Source organism: Panthera onca, chromosome C1, assembly GCF_046562875.1.
Source record: "Panthera onca isolate mPanOnc1 chromosome C1, mPanOnc1 haplotype 2, whole genome shotgun sequence".
NCBI lineage: Eukaryota > Metazoa > Chordata > Mammalia > Carnivora > Felidae > Panthera > Panthera onca.
In genome coordinates this window covers 97111093-97134002 of record NC_138346.1, presented here as the reverse complement: position 1 = coordinate 97134002, position 22910 = coordinate 97111093, and the positions used below count along the sequence as shown (strand labels likewise).

The 22910-nt window shown below is 40.4% G+C and overlaps 1 protein-coding gene and 1 long non-coding RNA gene across 7 annotated transcripts in view; one reads left to right on the top strand and one right to left on the bottom strand.

Moving 5' to 3' along the window:
- The window catches only part of NCKAP5 (NCK associated protein 5), a 968925-nt gene that overhangs the window by 563892 nt on the left and 382123 nt on the right, over nucleotides 1–22910 (bottom strand). The window contains exon 1 of one of the 5 annotated variants that reach the window (XM_060622501.3): nucleotides 14769–15176. The exons of the other annotated variants lie outside the window; for them this stretch is intronic. The gene's annotated coding sequence lies outside the window, so the exon portion shown is untranslated. Of the gene's footprint in view, nucleotides 1–14768; nucleotides 15177–22910 lie in introns of those variants that run through there. 5 annotated transcript variants of the gene reach the window in all.
- LOC144617172 (uncharacterized) overlaps nucleotides 14329–22910 on the top strand; it is a 77274-nt gene continuing 68692 nt past the window's right edge. The window contains exon 1 of one of the 2 annotated variants that reach the window (XR_013557339.2): nucleotides 14329–14574. This is a non-coding gene — a long non-coding RNA (uncharacterized LOC144617172). The remainder of the gene's footprint in view (nucleotides 14575–22910) is intronic. The other variant, XR_013557340.2, reaches the window with a different exon arrangement.

The window sequence follows — 22910 nt, the reverse complement described above, 5'->3', positions numbered from 1 at the left end:
AATCTGTGTTCAGCTCTGTGGCCTGAGAAAGCAGATTCCTTAAGAAACACAGGAAAGGAGGAAAAGAAACACAGGAAAGGAGGAAAAGAGAACAAAGATATCTGGGATGTCTAATATATGCAGGCACTCTGCCGGACCTTTACATAATTTACTTCTTTTAACATTGATGACAAGCCTACAAAGTGGTTAAGGCAAGTATATTCTTCCACCTTTCCTGGAATAGACAGTGTGTGTGTGTGTGTGTGTGTGTGTGTGTGTGTGTGTTTGTGTGTGTGTATAGATACATATATATACACATATATCCCACAAATAAAACAAATGAAAGCTGTAGAATAGAGAAGTGAAGGGCTGGAGCTCACAACGCAGACAGTTGTAGAATTACAAAACACCTTGTGAGCTCATGTCCTATCTAGCACCCTAATTGTCTTTTCAATACCCTGCACTCATTAGAATCACTTGACACTCACACCTCCTACCACCGCCACCCCCCACCCCTTTCATCACACTGACCCCTCAAGTGGAAGCAATATGGACATGTGATGTCTGAGGTGCACAAGCCCTGGGTTGGAACTCTATTTCTGTGTTTTCAAGCTTTGTGCCATTGGGAAGGTCATATAAGTTCCTAGTCTCAGTTTCTTTATCTATCAAATGAGGATATAGGGCAAATCCATGTGTACTACAGTGAGAGAAAAAGGACAAAATACATGAAAAAATGGCTTAAGATTATAAATTCAGATGTGATTTGATATTATCACAAAATCCCTCCCAGACATGTTCTACCAGCTCCTCTACCACGTGAACCTCATAGTGACAGAAAATGCTTGACTTGAGCATGTTCTTTAGAAGAGCAACCATTAATCCCATTAATTCATAGAGTGGCAGAGAGCTAGACAGACATCTATCATATTCATGGCTCCACTGCAAAAGCCTGAGAAAGATATCCCTACAACTTTTAGATGACAAGCAGGACTCTGATAGTTGGTTTCTAAAAATGGTCCACCAATAACTCATACTTCTAGGTATTCATGCCCTGGTTTAGGCCCCTCTCTCACTGAAAATACATTGGTCTTGTGAATCACTATAACCTATAGAACATGGCAGAAGTAATATCCTGACACTTCCAGGATTTAGCCTTAAGGAAGTCTAGAAGCTCTTATTTTTGCCCTGGGTCAGTATATAAGAAATCCTCCTGGAGCGCTGAGATGGAAAAATCACATGAATCACATGGAGATCTAGAAGTTTTTATTTTTTCCCTGAGTCACCACATAAGAAGTTCTGCTAGAGAGACGGGATGGAAAAATCACATGGAATGAGACCAATCCAGCCATATCTGCAAGCCAGCTGAGCCCAGCCTTCTAGTCATCCCCAACAAAGCACCAGACATGCAGGTGAGCCATCATCAGTCCAGCCTCAAGGTGATTACAGCCCCGGCCAATAACATGAGGAACAGAAGAAATACCCAGCTAAGCCTAATCAACTTTCAGACCTGTATGAGGGAGTACAATAGTAATTGTTTTAAACCCTAAGTTTGGAGGTTCCTTATTATGGAGTAATAGATAAAAGTAACAATGAAGAGGATGGAGAGAGCTGCCACCATTTGAACATTCACTATATGCCTCACCTTCTACATACATCATCTAAATTAATATTCACTACCATAGTGTGAGAAGGGCATTAAGACACCAATTTACACATGACATTGGGTGAGGTTGAACTCTCCAAGGCCAGGTAGAGATGGATTTGAAATCAGTTGTGATTGCTGAGCCCATTTTCTCAGGAACTGTGTTAACATTTCTCACTAAACATGTCACATAATTGTTGGTCTCTATTAAAGAGGGAGAGTATTGGGTTAAACAAACAAACAAAAAAAAAGGTTGTTAATTATTAGACATCTATTTTAAATAATATAAATGGAAGCCATGTGTTACAAGGAAATTCGCTTTCAACTAGGAGTCTGGAAACTTGAAATCACTAGCTGTGGGAAATTAAACAAGCAATTCAATTACCGAAAAAAGTTTCCTTTTATAAAAGATGAAAATAATAAAATGTTTTCTTAGATTTTTGTGGGTGCTATGGGATCAAAATGAAATAATGAGTATGAGGGACTTAGGCAAAGAAAAAAAAAAGTTTTCTAGAAATGTGAAGAATTGTTGCTGAATTAACCTGAGCTGTCAAGCACTTCACAGTTATCCCAGAAGTTCTCAGTTCCACTATTTGTATTTTCTTGCTTTCTTTAGGGATGAATGTTCACATAAATACTGTTCTGTTTTCAGAGATTTGAAACACATCGTTTTTTTTTTTTCAAATGGGAAATAAACTCAAAGACAACTATTTAATACATTACTTATTAACATTTTTAGAAGCAAAGCTAAAAAGCAGAAATCCTTGGGCTTCTAGTGAATGGCTATATTCCCCATTCCTTTGATCCATTGATTTATTTGAGTTTTGTCCCTCAGGGAAAACGAAGGTGTAAGCAATGGCTTTAGGGAATGTGTGTCCAGAATACTCACAGTCCTAACATAGGGTGAAGGAAGGTCTAGTGATACTGGATACCAGAAATTAGTACAAAATATAGCATGGCTATGTTGACTGGCAAAAAGTGAATATTTGGATTTACCTGTTCTGTCAAATGAAATGAGATATAAAAATCCTCATAAAAACAGGCCCTTTGCCCTTTGGGCGGTCAGTGGCACCCAAGAGCACTAAGAGTCCTTTGAACTATCCATTTACCATTTTTTTAAGTTTATTTATTTTGAGGGAAAGAGAAAGAACATGAATGGGGGAGGGGCAGAGAGAGAGAGAGAATCCCAGGCAGGCTCTGTGCTATGCGGGCAGCACAGAGCCAGATGCAAGGCTGAAATTCACAAACCGTGAGATCATGACCCAAGCCAAATCAAGAGTCGGGTGTTTAACTAATTAAGCCACACAGGTACCCAGAGCTTTTGTTTTGGAAAGCAGATGGTGTCACTGGTAGTCTCACCCATTTTTTTTTTGTATTGGAAGAAAAATCTAATACCAAAATAAGATAATCAAGAGTTGTATTAATGAACAACTTATGTATCAACTCCTAAGTAAAACATGACAGTGGTAAGGAACACGATTTTTATTAAAGATTCAGTCGGTTGAGCATCTGACTTCGGCACAGGTCAAGATCTCGCAGTTTGTGGGTTTGAGCCCTGCATTGGGCTCTGTGCTGACAGCTCAGAGCCTGGAGCCTGCTTCGGATTCTGTGTCCCCCTCTCTCTCTCTCTCTGCCCCTCCCCCACTTGCGCGCGCTCTCTCTCTCTCTCTCTCTCTCTCTCTCTCTTTCAAGAGTAAATTAACATTTAAAATTTTTTTAATAAAAAAATAAAAATAAAATTATATTCTTCCCCAAACCCCAAAGCATATACATTTCTATTGTATGAATAAACTAAATATTGCGGTTTCTATTTAAAAGTAGAAGGAACAATGGGTAAATTAAGACTATATAAAACATTCAGTCTAATGCCCTATTAAAAACTTTCAAACAAACTAAGGGTGAAGTTAGAAATATAGTTTGATCTATTTGGTTTTAGATGTGTGATTTAGTTTGTGGGAAATGGTACTCATCTGTATATTAACATAATAAGTAAGATACATGTGTATGTTTATACTTATGTGATATTATCTCTTGTTCACTGAACAAAATGGAAACTTACACACTCTTCTTAAACTTAATTTTGTAAAAATAGAAACTGTGAGAAGGAGCTAATTAAATCCTTCATTAAAATTAAGAACCCCATTAGGAAAAGTTGTGCCCACAAAACAACTATTGTACAGTGATTATGGTCGATTTGGCATGTCTTTGTTCCAACCTTCTTAAAATGCTGTTACAATTGCTTTATTGTTATAAACATTAATAATACACTGTTCACATTTGCTTTTATTTTTATCAAGTAACATGTATAACACTGAAAAATACTCTTAAATTTATATGTCAAAAGACAAGGTCAACATTCTTTTTTTTTAATTTTTTAAAAATGTTTATTCACTTATTTTGAGACAGAGAGAGAGAGAGAGGGAGGGAGGGAGGGAGGGAGGGAGGGAGAAAACAAGCAAGCAAGCAGGGGAGGGACAGAGAGAGAGGAAGAGATAGAGAATCCTAAACAGGCTCCAGCACGTTGTCGGCACAGAGCAGACAAGGGGCTCAATCCCATGAAACATGAGATCATGACCTGAGTGGAAATCAAGAGTTGGATTCCTAACCGACTGAGCCACCAAGGCACCCCTGCAAAGCCAATGTTCTTAAAAGCACATTCAACTGTGGAAAAAAAAAACAAAAAACACGAAAATCTTGAGTGTACGGTAACTTCTAACTAGAAAATAAATATGGCCACATGAACCATTAGAGATAGATCATTGTTTTGCATTCATTATCATTCTACAATTAATGAAAAAAACATAAAAACATTCTATTGTTTTAAAAAAAAAAATCCCTGTCTAAATTTAGCACACTAGGGGCCATGGACAACTGTGCCCAGACAGGGAACTCCTTCTAAGCTGTGCCCCTCACCTCCCATTTCCTTCATTTGCCACACCTTATCTCCTAGATTCACAGGGCGATAGCAGGCCATTTTATGCTAACTAAACAAACAACAACAATAGCTGGACACATCATAATAATTCCTCCACAGCCAACAGTCTGTAACACACTTATGAAGAATATACAATCACTACTCAGGAAAGGAAAAGAAGATTTTTGCAATTATGCAGTGAATTTAGCCAATGAAGACAGCCAAATGAAGAATTCAGGGACCAACATGACCTTCTTTAGCCTCAAGGAGTCACCACGCTCAATGACACTGGTGCATCTACACAGTGTAAGTTAATTTAACAATAAGACACCAATGGGCAGAGATCCATCCAGGAAGAAGCAGAGAGAAATACAATTCAGGGTTTTCAAGGCCATGAGAAGTACAAATAAGCAATATAACTGGAGAATCACAAGGATTCAGACACTTTACGGAATTCCACACAACAAAAGAGAAAAATACTCAGAAATGTTCACACTAATAATGGCAAGTACTCTGAATCATTTGCAAGCTTCCAAACACACGAACAGGGTTATAATAGGTGTAGGAATGGAAATAAGTAAATGCAGAGAATAAATGAGTTATTAAGCATTTAAATGCATTTATATTCATAAATATGTAAGAAAACTGGGAAACTTATCATAACCAATTATTCCGATGATCAATTCTAGAGAAAAAGCAGTGAAGCTTCTCATTTAATACCACTGCATTATACTACTACCTATTTTGGAAAAGGAGTGTTAAGAACATTTCTCAAAGGCAGAAAATAGTCACAGAAAAAGAAAAAATCATTATTTTGTGTATTCTTAGGTGAACAGCCAGAAGCCAGAAGCCTAACTCCCGTGCACAGATTAAATAGAATGTGAAGACTAACCCTCAGAGACCAAACAGACAAATGATGGGACTCAACACCATGCAGTGACATCTCTGTATCTCTAGGGATGAATAAACTCAGGAGAGCTGACAACAAAATCTGCATGACTTCTGTGTGGTGTCCACTGTCATTTCTGATAAAGCTCCCCACGATGAAGAAAAACAATAAAAGTAGTCTTGAGCCAGACAAAGAACTAGATTCCCAACAGTGGGGTGCAGGGTCTCTTCCCTGTGCTGCAGACAACCCCTTGGTACACAGAAGCCACTTCCTTCCAGAGGGAGATGTGATGACTGCATGGAGACATTTATGGCAGTATTACACCTGATGTGAGGCTTAAAATAGCAGGGCCATGCTTTAGTCATATTCTCTTGAGGAAACATTTGGACTATAGAGCATCCCTCCAAAAAAGGTGCATGTCTACAAAGTTTAGAGTAAGTTCAGGTGTGTGTCTCATCAAGTTCAGAGTACATCTGGAGTACTTCACTGCTCTTGAGTGTCAAATAAGATACTAGAAATTCAGAAATCCAGAGAGAGTTTGCTACATAAGATTCCTAATGCAAAAGAATCTTAAAGTTTAGAGCCATTTTTCATTCTCACACCTTGGCAGCTCTTTTTTTTTTTTTTTTTCTGGTCATTCAAAAAAGAGTAGGGGTTCTCACACTCCAGTAATTCATGAAATCTACCTTCCTTCCCATTCTCAGGTTGTCCCCTAACCCAGTCCTCTGTATTCCTTGATACAGTCACTCTCCTAATAGCCCTGTGCTCCCCAGTCAGATCCCAATCTACACCATTTTCAGGCTCATTTTCCTAACTTTTCACCCAGATAGCCTGTAATTCAAAATTATCAATGGCCTCCAATAGCACTTCCCAAAGTAAGATCCACAGATATCTGCCCTCCCAAGATGTTCTATTACAACTGAATTAAGTGATTAATATTCATGGGGAAAAGGGCACCTGGATGGCTCAGTCAGTTAAGCATCTGACTCTTGATCTTAGCTCAGGTCTTGATCTCAGGGTCTTGAGTTCAAGCCCTGCACTGGGTTCCATGCTAGGTGTGGAGCCTGCAGGAAGGAAGGAAGGAAGGAAGGAAGGAAGGAAGGAAGGAAGGAAGGGAGGAAGAGGGAGGGAGAAAGAAAGAAAGAAAGAAAGAAAGAAAGAAAGAAAGAAAGAAAGAGAAAGAAAGGGAGAAAGAAAGAAAGAAAGAAAGAAAGAAAGAAAGAAAGAAAGAAAAAGAAAGAAAGGGAGAAAGAAAGAAAGAAAGAGAGGAAAAGAAAAGAAAAGAAAAAAGAAAATTGGGGCAATGCTTAGAGATTAATAATGCAGATTAGCATATTAAATCCTCTGAGAAACTCTGTAGGAGAGAAAATTTTTTTTAACTTTTTCTCAGCTTTTCCTACCTTCAACCACAGGGTTGTGTTTTGACTTACACACCTACATCCAGCAGAACTACCATCTTTGGAAGATGGGCTTTGGGAAATGTTAGCCCAGAGGATAAAGTTGATATTGCTTACCATGGATGCACTGACCCATATTAATGGGTTCCTGATGCACCTCTCCACCTGCTCCCACCTGTCTTCGGGGGCTGCTCAAGTGCCCTCCTGAGAGTCTGAGTGGAAGTCACCTACCTCCTGGCTCGCTCTTTCTCCCTGTTTCCTCATATCCAAGCCCACTGGGGTCAGCTTACATTCTCTTTCCCTCCAGGAAGCCTCTGTCCTAGAAGTCTCAACCACCCCTGCCCTCACTCGTTGCTTCATCTTCCAACTACTTTTACACATATTTCCTTTTTCTATTTCACATGGCGGGGGAGCGGGGGGTAGGGGGGAGGTGGGGGGAGGTTTGGTGCCTTTGAGGATATGTCATACTCCACCTGGATAGTATACTCCTTGCAGGCATTTGTATCTTTTTTTTCTAATGTTTATTTATTTATTTTGTCAAAGAGAGAGAGAGAATGGGTATGAACACGCATGGGGGAGGGGCATAGAGAGAGGAGAGAGATGGAGAGAGATGGAGAGAGAGGAGAGAGAGAATCCCAAGCAGGCTCTGCAACTCCCGCACAGAACCCGATGTGGCGCTAGAACCCAGGAACTCTGAGATCATGACCTGAGCCAAAACCAATTGCTGGGACATTTAACCAACTGAGCCACCCAGGCACCCCAGGCAGGCATTTGAATCTCTATAACTAGTTCTATAACTGACTTATATCTAATTGCATTTTATGATGATTTACTATGAATCCATAAAACCTGGGACAAGATCTTGTGCAGTGCAAGTGATCAATAAATATCTTTTTTAATGTTTGTTTATTTTTGAGAGAAACAGAGACAGATTGTGAGTGGGGGAGGGGCAGAGAGAGAGAGGGAGACACAGAATCCAAGGCAGGATCCAGTCTCTGAGCTGTCAGCACAGAGCTGAGCAAAGAGCCCAATGCAGGGCTTGAACTCATGGACTGTGAGATCATGACCTGAGCCAAGTCAGATGCTTAACTGACTGAGCCACCCAGATGCCCCAGAATAAATATCTGTTAATGAAAATAAAGTGGATTTCTCCAAATATTTCAGTACAGAAAGAGGAAGAAGGAGACTATGTCAAGTCAGAATGAAACTCTCAGAGTGACTGAAATTTAGCAGAGTGGGTGAAGGAAATTCACAAAGCAGCATGAGAATTCCAAAATTTCAACAAAATCATCACCAGTGCTGAAATGTCTAAGGAGAAACCACACACCTGAGGTCATGTTCACCAAACTCTAAAGGGGACTGTCCTATACAAAAGATATGTTCCCTAATCTGGTCTTAAGGAGACATGATGATTTTCAGGAGGAGGAGAAAACATCCCAAATCAGATATTTTTCTAATTCCTAATACAGTAAATTCCTGTTTCCTTCCTTCTTTCTTTTCCGCCTGCCCTCTACTCAACACATTTATTGAACACCTGCTAGGCATTCAGCACTGAGCAAAAAAAATATCTGGAAATGTCTCAGGGAAAATCAGAACTATGAGGTACAGAAGAACAAAGTCTCCTACCTTGTGAAAGTCTTAGTGAAATGCAAGTACAATTTAAAATAGTGCATAAGACAACAAGGATGAGATAGCCTGAAATACTATCTTAAAGCTGACAAAAGCAGGAAGTGTGCAGAATCATGCCATTTCAAAGTTGCATGTTTCTTTTGTTTATTTGCTTCTTTTGAGAACTAATAACTTTCTGTCTCTAACTGTTCCATATTAGAATAATGGGCCCTGGTCATAGTCACTCTATGTCCAACATGTTGCCTGACACATGGTGGGCACTTAGCAACAGTCTGATCAGTCACTTACTGGACAAGAAAATGAATAAGGCAGGAAACAAGTCCTTCCAGCTATGTGTAGAAATGCTACATTTGACTGAAAATTTTGGTGCTGTAAGTCCTTTAAACCAGAACACAGTGGATGGTGAGCTGTAAAGAACAATCTATGCCTTCTTGAGTTAAACAAGTTTCCTTTAAAAATACCATTCTGAGAGATTAAAATTCAGATGCACAACAAAATATTTACATAGCCTACATGATTCCCCGTTAATGTTACAGTAATTTAGGCAAATTTACTATTCCTGAGATAAAACCATCACTCCAGAAATTTGGGAAGACATTCTATTTCATACAGTTTTAGTAGGAAAAAAAAAAAAATGAAGAGTGACAGCTGAGTTTGGACAACTGTCACTTGGGAGAAGGTGGGGAAAATGGTACTACAATACTAGAATATTAATACATTTAGGTAATTAAAAAAAACACAAAACAAGAAGTGATTACAAGTAAAAACAAAAGAGGAACAATCTGGGAGAAGTCAAAATGATGTACATCAGGTAAAATGTGTGTTGTGTACTGTTTGTCGATTGTGCCAGTAAGCTGAACTAAGTTTACATTTTACAATGCCACCCTTAGCAATCAGCACAAGCACATGCGTGAGTATAAAACTTGGTATAAATTAGAGAACATTTTGGCAGCCTAAATCCCATGCCATTAAAAGAATAATCATAAAATTATTGATGATAATGTGGTCTTTAGATTAAGGAAAAGCCTTCTAAGAGAAGGAAGATATTTCCCTGAAGGCATTTGCAATGAACATGAACAAAGAACAGAAAAAAAGGACAGAGATAAATTCCTCACTGGCTAATTAACAAAGCCCAATCTTTTCTTTCTTTCACTTCTACAATGCTGTCAACAGAATGTAGAGGATCAAGAGACTGCAGAACCCAAACACGACCCTAGATAATGTAGTTATTAAATAAATCACATTCACATTTCCAAACAATTCATTCAAAGCATTGGCAAAAACCACCTGAAGTAGGCTTATCTGGTAAGGATAACTTTCCCCTTTGCACCCCATAATATTTTGTTAATAACACCACTCTGGCACTTAAGTTTCTTATAATATAATATCTTTATAATGGAGAAAATAACATCTGTGTCACAGACAGCATGACTGCTTCCTTTAATAAAGAATGTGTCTGACACTCATCAGGGCTTAATAAATGACAGGTGTCTTTATTATGATGCTGTTCCTTCTTACTATGCTGTTATCATTATTATTATTTATCATATCAACCCCTGCTCTCTTGGAACTTGAAAGCAGAAAACGAGACTGTGGTTTTCATTTTTGCATTCCATGCAACCCAGCACAGCACCGTTCTCAGGCATTTGATGACTTAATGTTAACTGAAACTTTCTAGGGTTACCATATGGACTAAATTTTTTGTGCCTGAAAGAGAAAATTGGTCATCAGACTTGTAGAAGGAACTTGCTCCTCCTGAAAGTAGCTGCAATTGCTTTAAACTATAACTTCCCTATAATGGTTGTTCTCTGTGAGGTTCTGGGAGATAGTTCAGAAATGAGCTGAATGTGAAAAAGTCTGACTAGGTCCCAATCGATATGAAAATAACACTAAAAGACCTTAGCAGATAGCATATGTTAACCTTCTGTGCATTAGGGACAGTTCTATGTCCTTGATACATGTTAGATTTTACTCTTAAAAACTTACAAATGCATATTTTTTTTTATGTTTTACAGGTAAGGAAACTGAGGTCATTTAGAGAGATTATAATTTTGGCCCAAATCACATCAATAGTAAATGCTATGGGAGTGTGACCCCAGATCTGTAAGACTCCCAAGTTTGAACCCTTAACCACTGAAACATACAATTTTAGTAACACTCTGAGTTCACAATCCATTTAGAAGCCACAAACTTACCTCCAGCAGTAAGTGCTATGACTTCTTTCCAACATCTTCCCACACAGCATAAACTGATTCGTTTCCCTCCCTTTTCCTCAACTCTCCTACCTGAGTTACCTGAGAATCTAGTTACTGGCATCTTCCTTAATGAACTTTGTAGGTTACATTCTCGAAAGCAGTGTGAAACAGCCATGCCCTGAGAAGAGCAACAAATTTGTAAGAGCCAACCTGCTGACCGGGAAGTCTGAGCAGAAGGGGGCATGTGCAAACAGAGTTTACATAGGTGGAAGAATAGAATATCCAGGAAGCAACTGCAGTCAGAGACAGCAGCCCTCAGTACTACTTCACTGCAGCAAGAAGGCCTTTCAAACACCCGCATTCTGCGCCCTTCAAACTATACCTGCAAGAACTCCACAGGACAAAACCATCAGATATTTGAAAAGAAGATGCCTGTTGGCCAGGCATGAAATGCACAGTTCTGCAGAAAAACAAACAAACAAACAAAACAAAAAACAAAAACTAGGGGGGCTTGGAGCACAGACCCTATTCTCTAAAAGCGCTCCCCAGGAAATACCTATTGGATGAATGAAAGAATGAATGAATGAATGAATGGTGGGCCCTACATTAGAGAGTTGTGGGGAAGACTGATGACCCTGAACCAGGCTGACATTAACCATCATCACCACAGTGCCAAAATCTCTGTTCCGTTTACATCTCTCGCATTAAACAGGGAAATGTGAGCAGTATGCCTCAGGTTGGGATCCACTGCACCTCCCTCTTGACTTCATCATTTTGAAACCTGAAGCTGCTGAAGTCTGTCAGAGGAGTGCCAATTAGGTCCATCTAATTTCCCAAATATACGTATATTTGTTATGTGTTTTTCATTGACATACAAGTTCTAAACTAAACTGTAAACGAAAATGTTATAATTTCTAAGAATGAAAATAATATATGGCAATGCCAAATACAGAGTAATGGGCTTTGGTAAACAAATTCTCCAGCAAAAAACCTAAGGAGAAAAAAAGGACACTCACAAAACCTACCCATCTAAAAGTTCCCACAAAGCCACATGGTACTAAACAGTAAAAAGCTACTTTGGTCATCTCCATTTCTTCCTAGTAACAGACCTTGCCCTGTGATTACCTCCTTGGCTTATCGGTTAATCTGGTCGTACCCACAGCCAGCCTCTGGCCATAATAAGCTCTCAATGATATACTACCTTGCTTGCAAAACTTTGAAGAAAACGTTTCAAAATGACAAGGAAGAGTATTATCAAGATGTCTGAAGTGCCAACCAAATTTTATAACTATCAGCCAGCATCCTAAAAATCATTTTTGGCGAAAAGTCATGAATGATATTCACAGCCCAGAAGTGAGAAAAGGCTTCCGTCCATGCTTAAGGAGGCGATGAGAAAATGAACACATCTACGTGAAGCCTTCACACGCATTCTCCCTGCAGATGATAAAAAGCAACACTGCCACTTATCCACCTGAGATATCCTCAGTTCTCAAAATAATGGGTGAAAATGATCAAAACCTTAATTGTCTTCATATGGCTCAGACAAGGTATATAAACTCATTTTTTTATGCTCCCAGCACAGAAAATTGCTTCATTTCTAGAGTAAATATATACTAGAAACTTGCGGATATCTCAAGAATGCCTTGTAGCTAAAGAAAGTAACATCACTGCCTACTCATTTGGCTTAATTTGCTAGTCTCTCAGCAACTTCATGCTTACGCTTCCAACCCCTTTTAGATCCTAGGATGAGGCAACAGTCCAGAACCCTGGAAAGTCGCCGTCTCCAGCAGCCAGCAGTTTACTGAGCCACCATGGTCCCAGGATGGACTTTCTTCCCAGGATGCCTTCCTGGGAATGTGCATGTCCCATGCATTCCACTTATCTTCTCTAAGCTACATTCCAGTAACTAAGCTTCATAAGCTTCTTCTGAATTGTTTATTCTGTGTTCTAAAGCTCCATCCGCTGTTGAGATGATTTGCAAGATTCCTTTTCTTTTTTGTTAAGCAGGATTGGTGAGTATTACCGGGCCTTTAGGTGGAATCACTGCTATTTAAAATTCCTGCTGCCGAGATTAAAGGAGATAAAGCCTGTGAAAGCCTTTTGTAAACTGTAAAGTCCTGCTCATATGTAGTGTGCTGTTATAATATTAGCCATAATAGCAATAACCCCAATCCAGTTGTAACACAGGCTTTAAAATGATAATAAGCATTTGGGTCTTGTCTTTGCTGCATTCCCAACGGGGGCCTACACTGGTGCCCAGCAAGGGGAAGCCTCCCGAAGAAAGTTTTGTTTGGATGCATAAACGAATGACTCTAAAACATCACATACTTGTCCAAATTAATGTCCACAGGCAAAACGAAGCTAGGCATGACAATTTAGATAATGAAAATACTTGGCAAAAATACTGTGGTGCTGAAAAGAAATACTGCAGAAAAAGTTCTTCTAAAGATCATTCCTTCAGTAATGAAATCTGGCCCTTTGCAATCAGTATTGGGGAGGGCAGGGCGTGGTGGTACAGGTTGGGGCAGGTATTTCCATTAGTCCTGAAAATTTGCCCTAGTTCAGGATAGCTTACAGGAGGAGGCTGCCATCCCAGAAAAAGCCTAGGGTAATGAGTATGAGGGGGTTAAAAGGAAAAAACAAAACAGAACAAAACACAAAAGGAGCAAAGTCTATCCCAGCAATGGGCTTATTTTCAGGCTCTTTCCAGGGGTGGAAATGACCGAATTCTCTGTGGGAGAATTTTAGAAGCATTTTAGAAAATGCTTTTAGATGCATCTGTGCTAATCACTCTGGTCATTGAAGGGTTGATCTATTTAAGGACCTGTATGCAGGAAAGGGTGTGGGAAAGAGGTGGAGGATGAAAATAGAAAGGAAGATGGTAGTGTCCAGGAACTGGGGACTCATTTATCCTACTCAACTGAAGCCTTGAAAATAAGAAGGGAAACTCTGGAGTAGCAGCTGATTACTCAGGAAAGCAAAGGCTGGCACCGAATTTAACCCCAGAAGATGAGGATATCCTAACACCCTTTTTATCTAAGGGGCCGGGTGGGGTCTAGAGAAGAGAAGGAAGAGAGCCTGCTACCTGGGCGGTCTGCAGGGCTCCAGCGGTAGGGAGGGCCTCTGCATCAGCGGCTGCTAAGCTCCAGAAAATATCGTATTCCTGCCCATCAATCAGCATTAAGCTGCTTTGGGGGCTGAGCTTTCGGCACTGGTAGTTGCCAGTAGCAACAGGGCACACACTCCTCACTCCTGGCGAGCTGGGGCGGCAGCAGCAAGGGAGGGGGCGGTCAAGGCTAGAGGCTGTGAGCTTGGCAGACAGGGTCGGGAATCCATTGGTGATGGGGGAGGGGGACGGGTACCAGGTAGAGGCGGGCGTGCCCTGCAGGGGCCAGCCCAGGTAGCGGACCAAGCCACTGGCCTGTGTGGGTGGGAAGTTTTGGGGTTTCTGGTGGCACAGCAATGCCCTTGCCAACCTCAGCAGCCTGCCGTCCAGCCTGGAAATGTCTCACTCTGCTGGCATCTGTACAAGAGAGTCAAGGCCGAGAGGGCAGAAGCCAAGCTGGTACTGCTCGTGGGTGGGTTGGGGTTCTAAAGATCCACCCCCTCACCCGCCACCCCTCCACCCTTCAGAAGTCTCTGGAGAATGCCAACGTGGAATTATGTCTGCACGTGTGAGTGTTTTCGTTTGCACTTCCAGCACAAAAGCGAGGCCCCACAGGTGGAAAGGAGGTTGTGCGTGCGTGTGTGTGTGTGTGTGTGTGGTGCTCGGACTGCGTCTGAACCGTGAGATGGCTGAGGCACACGCACGCGGCTCCCACCCGCCGTCCCGCCTAGGGCGTCAGGGGTGTCTGGTCTCAGGCACTTGGGGAAGAGAGCCAGAACCGCGCGCCACCTCCCCGAACTTCTCCCCCTGCCGTCGGGATCCGGTAAGGTGGGAACGAAGGGCAACGGAGAGGGAGGTGGAGGGCAGAGGTAGACCCATGAGAGCACAGGAGCGGGCACGGATGCAGGGAGCCCTTGGGCACCAATAGGAAGGACGGAGCTGAAAGGCCAGTGGACAGGCCCGGGCTTCGGGCGCAGGGGGCGCGCCTGCGAGGGGCGAGGGCTAGCGTCTCCTTACCTGGCCTGTGCTGGAGCATTTTGCAGCGGGGCGGGGGCGGGGTGGGTGCCACCCTCCCTGGGGGCCGACCCTGCAGTGCTGTCACTTCGGGGGGCAGCCAGGCGTTGGCCGCAGAACCCGGAGTTGACAAACTTGCCAGGTCCGGAGCGCGCAGAGGTGGCCCGGGCCACGCACGCCGCACAGCCCACGGCAGCCGGGACACCGCGCGCTCCCAGGAGCTCTTCCGCTTTGTTGTGTTCCACTGGTCTCCCCGCGCCTGCCTCTGGGTGTCTCCGCGCCCTCCCAGCAATGGGACGTTTCGCCCGCGTTCCGGGAGGCCCCTCGGGTCTGCGTGCCACTTTCCTCCCTGAGGCGCGTTAAAGAGCTGCCCTGGAGCGCCTGGCGGGGCTGCGCAGTGCGCTCCTACCGGGCGGCTCCGGCCCGCAGATTCCCGCCCCCCACCTTCTCCCCCTCCCCGCCCCTCCGCGGCACCCCCATCAGAAGCTGCTTAGGATCGGGCTGTCAAATCCAGCCCATCTGCTGCAATCATAATCAGTCTCAACCGAACGGTTCTGACAAATCTCCGCCTGGAGCCGGAGTTGGGGAAGCCGGTGGGCGAGGGGCGGGGAGGGGAGGAGGGGGCCACAGGGGCGAGGGGGCGACAGGGGCTGAGCTCTGGGAGAGAGGGGCCTAGAGGCTTCCATTGTCTGTCCCAAACAGAGGAACTGAAATGGGAAATGGGGATCCCCAAAGCGAAATACTGTTTTCCTTTCCCAGTTCCTAGTAAGAAAAATCAATCCACCCTGGCAGGCCCTGGCATACCCCACCCCCATCCCAAGCCACTGCCTGCTGTGTCTGGGTGGAACGAATTTCTGCTAATGAACTACACAAACAGGTCCTGTAATCTTATCATCAGGCTGACCCACAGACTGGCAGAGATACCCAAAGTATTGTAATTGGCAGGTAAGAGCTAGAACTAACAGCCATTTGTCTGGAGTCAGAAGTTGATTCTCAAGTACATTTGGAAATAAAGCTTACAGAGGGAGAACCGGCCTGTCAGTGGCAAAGAAGCACAGCCCTTCCAGTCGTGTTGGCATTTCGGGAGATAAAAGGAACATTTGTTCTGGACAAGAAAATACTGAACTTAGCCCCAGGTTAGAGCTTAAAGAATTTTCATAATTTTTTTCCCATTTTCTCGTGAAAATGCTTTTTAAAGAAAATCTATTTTAACAGAAAGTGATAACTTCGAAAAATGATTTTTCCAAACTAGTTTCTTCTACAGATGAAATAAGGTGCTATACTTTGAACTATTTTAATGTGCCACTTCAGTATAACCACACATAGATCTACTGCTTATACCCTTACAAAGAAATAAGGCAAAAGTTTTTAAAAATCAGTGAAAATAACAGTGGTCCTACATATACATAAACAATTCTTAAAGCATCAAGAATACAACCAGCAGGATTGTGTATGGTTTTGTACATTCTTCTCAAGTGCTAGAAAATGTTCAGTTGCCCTGAAGGACGGTAGTTGTTGGGGAGAATAATTGGTTGGATAAACACATCACCAGTTGAAAAGCTGAAGGGGAAAATTTTAACCCATTTATTCGGATAGGTATAAGAGCCATGCAAAAATAAGTATACTGTGAAAATTTAACACAGTTTGAAATTGGTGCTCAAAAGCATTCTTTTGCTTTGTGCTGTCGGTGAGAAATGTGGGCATGCCACATTAAGTGCCCACTTGTCTAGGCAGATACTGTGTCTTCTACTTTTCTTATAGCCCAGTGGTGCTTACAATAGCAATATGTAGCTATGGGCTGATGGTTTGGAATTTTGATTTACAGGTCAGGATTAAAATCATATATATCACTGTGACTTGCTTGATAGGTGAGGGGAAAAGAGGCTCAAGTGTTACTTTTCCCAGTATGTAAATAATCTGAAGTCAAGTGCAGCTTCTGATCAGATTTTAAGACATTTTTATCAATATTTAAACATCTGAAGTTTTTCATTGTCAATTTGTTTAATGTGTTATTAATATTAAGACTTTTAATTAAAAGATTCATCAACATGGTGCCAAGAAATAAGGATTTCTGAAGAAGTCCTCTCCATCAGAATCAACTTTCATGCTGGTGACTAAAGAACAGTGTCCAGGAAACTGCTGTTGCCCAGGGGAGAAAAGAGCTAAGCTGAGAGATGCCAGGCTGCAGGCACCATCGTGGGTTCTGCTATGTCCTTCTCTCAGGTTGGTCGTTTCAATTGCATCAGGGCCAAGCAATTGGCCATAGGCATAATGGGTGGTCCCAACCTCCGATTCATCAAGTCCTTGGTTCTAACTTCAAAATATATCCTGTCTAGTTCTTTCAATTACTTATATGAGTGAAAAAAAATCACACAAATATTTTTGACTTTATGGAACTTACATTCTGGAGGGGAAGAACGACATTCGGAAAGAATACATAAGGAAATCGTATTCTCTGTTATAAGGTAATCAGTGCTATGGAGACAAAGCAAGGAAGGCTGAGCAGTATCCAAGTTTAAACAGAGAGCTCAGTGAAGGTCTCACTGAGAATCTAAGTGTAAGTGCATGATTAAAAGAGGTGAGGGAGTAGGGAAGCCATGCAGGTGTCAGAGATAAGATGTTGGTACAGTGGCCCTTAGGATTGAGCCCAGTGAAGACACTGCAGGGGGGTAGTAGGGATGGAACAGGGCGAGTACAGAGGGTTAATGGAGATGGTCTGAAAGGACAGATCACTGTGTGAGACCTAATGGGCCAATTTAAGGACTGGCTTCTACCCTAAGGGATATGGAAGGACAGGGACACAGAGGGTTTTGAGGAGAGAAGTTTCACGATCTGACTTTTGTTTTAATGGACCATTCTGACTACTATATTGTAAATTACAGGTGGAAAAGGAGGGAGGACATGGGAAAACCTGTTATTAGGCTACTCTTAGACTCAACGTGAGAGAGGATAGACAGGGCCATGGCAAGATGGATAATGAGAATTGGTGGCAATTTAGGATTGTTTTGAATTTAGAGCCAATAATATCTGCTCAGGACAGGGGATTGGGGAAAAAAAAGAAACAAAAGTAAAGAATAACTCCAAATGTTTTGCCTTAGCAACCAAAAAACATAGAGTTGTTATTAACTGAAATGGGGAAGCCTATGGGAGGAGCAAATTTTGGTGGAAGGAACAGGGATTCAGTTTTGGATTTGTTAAGACTGGGATACTTATGAAATTAAACTTTAAATATAATTAAAGATCTTAGAATAGTTCCTAGACTTTGGTAAAGGCCATATGTTTGTAGCGGTGGACCTTGTGTTAGTGAAGTTTGTATTGGGTGTCACAGTTATTATTGATGTTTACCAACCAAAAGGAGATATTGATTTAAGTATCTGAATAAACATTCAAGGATTGTGTTCAGGGGACAATTCTTTAGATGGAGATGTGAATTTGTAAGCTATGTAATATATACATAGTTAAATCCATCACATCAAGTAGGCCATTAAGGCTGTGAGTATAGTTAGAAAAGAGAAGACATTTGAGAATGGAATCCTGAGTCATTCCAACTTTAAAAAGCCAAGAAGATGAAGACCAATAAGTAGAAGAGACCATCCTAAGGGGCAGCTTGGGAGAGAAAGTAAACTAGGAGTGTGGGCTTCTCTAGAAACCTAGTAAAGAAGATATTTCAGTAAGGAGGGAGTCATCTGTGAGCCACAGTCTCCCAATATGATTGGCATTGCAGAAAACTCAAAGAAAGGGGCACATGGGTGGCTCAACTGACTCATGATTTCAGCTCAGGTCATGTTCTCACAGTTGGTGAGTTGGAGCCCCTGCATCTTACTCTGTGCTGATAGCATTGAGCCTGCTTGGGATTCTTTCCCTCTCTCTTTCTGCTCCTCCCTGGCTTGCACTCTTTCTCTCTCTCAAAAATAAATAAACACTTAAAAAAAAAAAAAAAAGAAAGAAAGAAAACCTAGGGGCGACTGGGTGCCTCAGTTGGTTAAGCGTCCAACTTCAGCTCAGGTCATGATCTCGCCTGAGTTCGAGCCCCGTGTCGGGCTCTGTGCTGACAGCTCAGAGCCTGGAACCTGTTTCAGATTCTGTGTCTCCCTCTCTCTCTGACCCTCCCCTGTTCATGCCCTGTCTGTCTCAAAAATAAATAAATAGAAGTTAAAAAAAATAAAAAAAAAAAAAAAGAAAACCCAAAGGAAAATAGAAGAAAACTATGAGAATATTCATCAAGGTTATTGGATAACTTGTCTAATGTCTGCTTATAATACTACATCCAAGGTATCCTAGCACCCAGGCAAAGATGAGGTGCATGAAAAATATTCAGTGTATGCTGGATTAAGTAATGAATCAACCAAAGGACTAAATGCCTTATGCTGCAAAGTATTTCTCAAATTATGGCCCGAGGATGATTTTGGAGAGGTCTTCTGTTCTCTAAGTCAAGAAATATTGATGTAGGACAAGGTTTATAAGAGGGAATAGATTGGGAAACATGATGCGTTTCCCATTTATTAAGCAATGTCAATAGACAAAGACTTCTAGCCCATAAGTCTCATATCAAATATTTTCTCCAACCATATTTGATAAAATTTAAGTTATTAACAAAGAAATAACTCACATACATACAGAAGTGAAAAAATACACTTCTGTAAGTAACCTTACAACTTGAGACAACAACCCACTTAAAATAAGCAAAAGATTCAGAAATAAACTTTAGCAAAAAACATATATATATAAATAATAATTTTTAATAAATAATTTTAATAAATAATTGCATGAAAAGTTGCTCATCATCATTAGTCACTGGATAAAAGCAACTTAAAATCATAAAGGAAAAGAGATATGCACCCCTAGATTTAGTGCAGCATTATTTACACGAAAAGATGTGGAAGCAAGTCAAGTGCCCAAGTTGTCAACTGTCAAGGGTCAACTGTATCTATAAAAGGTAACAACATACATGAATCTCTTCATGGCATTATGCCAAGTGAAAGAGTATCATACGTTCTGACTGGCTTCTGCTTTATTCTGTTTGATTCTAAAACACTCTAGAGACAAAAAGCAGATCCATTTTTGCCTGAGGCTGGGGACAGAGATGGGACAGACTACAAAGATGCACAAGGCAAGTATGTAGTCAGAAATATTCTATATCATGATTGTGGGGGTGTTTACAAAACTGTCAAACTCATCAAGTTATATACTTAAAAACCGGTGATTTTTATTGTATAAGTTATAAGTTATAACTTAATAAAAAGATTTTTAAAAAAATTTTGTTTTTAAGTTCTCTCTACACCCAATGTGGAGCTTGAACTTGCAATCTTGAGATCGTTACATGCTACACTGAGTGAGCCAGCCACATGCCTCCTTAATAAAAAAAAAATATTTTAAAGAATCAAGAATTTAAAGTGAGTACGGTTTGCTTGTTTGTTTTTGTTTTCTTTTTGTTTTTGCTTTATTTTAGTAGGGGAATTTTAGTGCTTTCCCATTTGAGAAGAGGAAGCTTACTTCAGAAATAACACCAGTTCACAATCCCCAATGAAATAACTGATTCAAGTAAGGATCATCAATAGATACTGAAAGATGGTAAAGAACAGGAAACTGAATATTCATATTTTAACAAATATCACTCCCTAATGTTTGATAATTGCTAAGGGAAGAATTTATATTATACAAGGGAGAGATCACCTGCCATGTTCCTCCTTGTATGATGCCATATGAGAGTGTAAAACATTGCTTACGGAGTTTTTATTGCAAAGAAACATGTTCAACCTGAATCCAAGCAAGTCTTTTGACATAATTTTTAGCTTACATGAAATATGCAACCTAGAGAATTAGATAAATGACACCATAAGGAAACAATGAGGCATATGCAGGATAAAGGATGCTCCTGACTTTTCAAAAAGCCAGTGTCTATGAACAGAACAAAGTAGGAAGACTAAAATAGATTAAGCAAGGTAGGGCATAACTAAGTGAAAGTAATGCGATTGGTCTTTCTCCAAAATGAACAGCTATGAAGACATTGTGGGAACAACTAGACAAATGTAAGTCAGGCTGGTATTAGATAAGAGAAGTTTCATCAGTTTTGCTAAGGGTAAACATGATATTGTAGTTAAAAAAAATTTTTAATGTTTATTTATTTTTGAGACAGAGAGAGACAGAGCATGAACGGGGGAGGGTCAGAGAGAGGGAGACACAGAATCTGAAACAGGTTCCAGGCTCTGAGCTGTCAGCACAGAGCCTGAAGTGGGGCTCAAACTCACAGACTGCGAGATCATGACCCGATCCAGTCGGCTACTTAACCAACTGAGCCACCCAGGTGCCCCATATATTGTAGTTAAAAAAGAAGTGGTCTTTATTGTAAAAAGACACATGCTATAGTATTTAGGTTGAAGTATCATGGTGTTTACCACTCACTTTGGAAAAAAAATATACATGAAACAAAAATGTTAAAATGTGTTGATGCTAATTTGTGCGTAGATGAGTGTTTTATTCCCCTGGACTTTTAACTTTTCTATATATTTAATTTTTTTTCTTAATAAAAAATGAAAAACTACAAACTTCTAACAATTATAAATAGATCAATAATTAATGTAAATGGGTCACTAATTAAGTATAAAGAAATCAGAAAAATTAGAGATTAGTATCTTAAACTGACTGTATATCAACACTTTGAGAGTGGAAGGAACTAAAGCAGTACATCATGAGAAATACTTTAGTGCATATTCTAGAAATGAAAAAAAAATGGTAAATGAATGTGCACAGCATCTAACCCAAAAGGATAGGAAAAGAATAACAATAAGTACATGGAATAGAGGAAATAAAGGTAAAATCAAAGTCTAATAAAACAGAACACAAAGTATTAGTACAAGATCAGTAGAACAATATTTGCCTAGACCAATGAAAACCAAAGACAACATAAATCAATAAGCTTAGGAGAAAAAAGGGCTACACAACTGAGAATACAAGAGAGATTTAAAATAATAGAACTACTTCACCATGAGCAACCTTAAGGCAATAAATTTGAAAACACAGGTAAGATGATCAACACCCTAAAACTTAAAAATAGGACACTTAATAAAACTCACTCAAGAATCAAAAGAATCTTGAACAATTTCATAGATAAACTCAGTGGTTGAAAAAAACAAATTCCTTAGGTATAATCAATAGGCCCATATTTCTTTATCAAGATATAATTCACGAATCATAAAATTCACCCAGTTAAAGTGCACAATTCATTCATTTTTGGCACATGCAAACTGTGCAACCACCATCACTTCCATCACTTAAGTTTGGAAGATTTTCATCACCCAGTAAAGAAACCCACACTACCTAGTAGCCATCACTCTTTGCTCTCCAGCCAGAGGTAACCAAAAATCCATTTTGTTTCTCAACCAAATTTGCCCATTCTAGACTTTTCATATAAAGGCAGTCATACAATATATGACCTTTCGTGTTTGGTTTCTTTCACTTAAGCATAATATTGTCAAGATTTGTCCACGTTGTACCATTTATCTATACTCATTCCTTCTCTTCTTATTGCCAAATAATATTCCCTTGTATGCATATACCACACTGTACTTATCCATTCATCAGTTAATGGACATTTTGGTTGTTTTTTTGTTGTTGTTGTTTCTACTCTGTGGCTATTGTAAGTAAGTCTGCTGAAAACCTTCATATGCCAACTTTTGTGTGGACATGTTCTCATATCTCCTGTGCATATATCGAGGCACACAACGTCTGGGTCCTATGATAACTATGTTTAACAATTTGAGCAACTGCTAAACTGTTCCAGAGGAGCTATCCCATGTTTGATTCCCATCAGCTGTGTATGAGGGTTCCAATCCCTCCATATTTTCTCCATTTTTTAGTATTTATTATTGATTATAGCCATCCTAGTGGGTATTGAGTGGTAGCCTTCTTTGTGATTTTGATTTGCATTTTCCTAATGGTTAATATTGTTCTGTATCTTTTTATCAGTTTATTGATCATTTGTTTATCATCTCGGGAGAAATGTCTTTTCAATTCCTATGCCCATTTTTAAATTGAATTATTTGTGTTTTTTGTTGTTGTTGTTATTGTTAAATTGTAGGCCCAGCTTTTTTTTAAAGCAATTTTTACAAAACTTGGAAACAATACAAAACCTCTAATATCCCTATC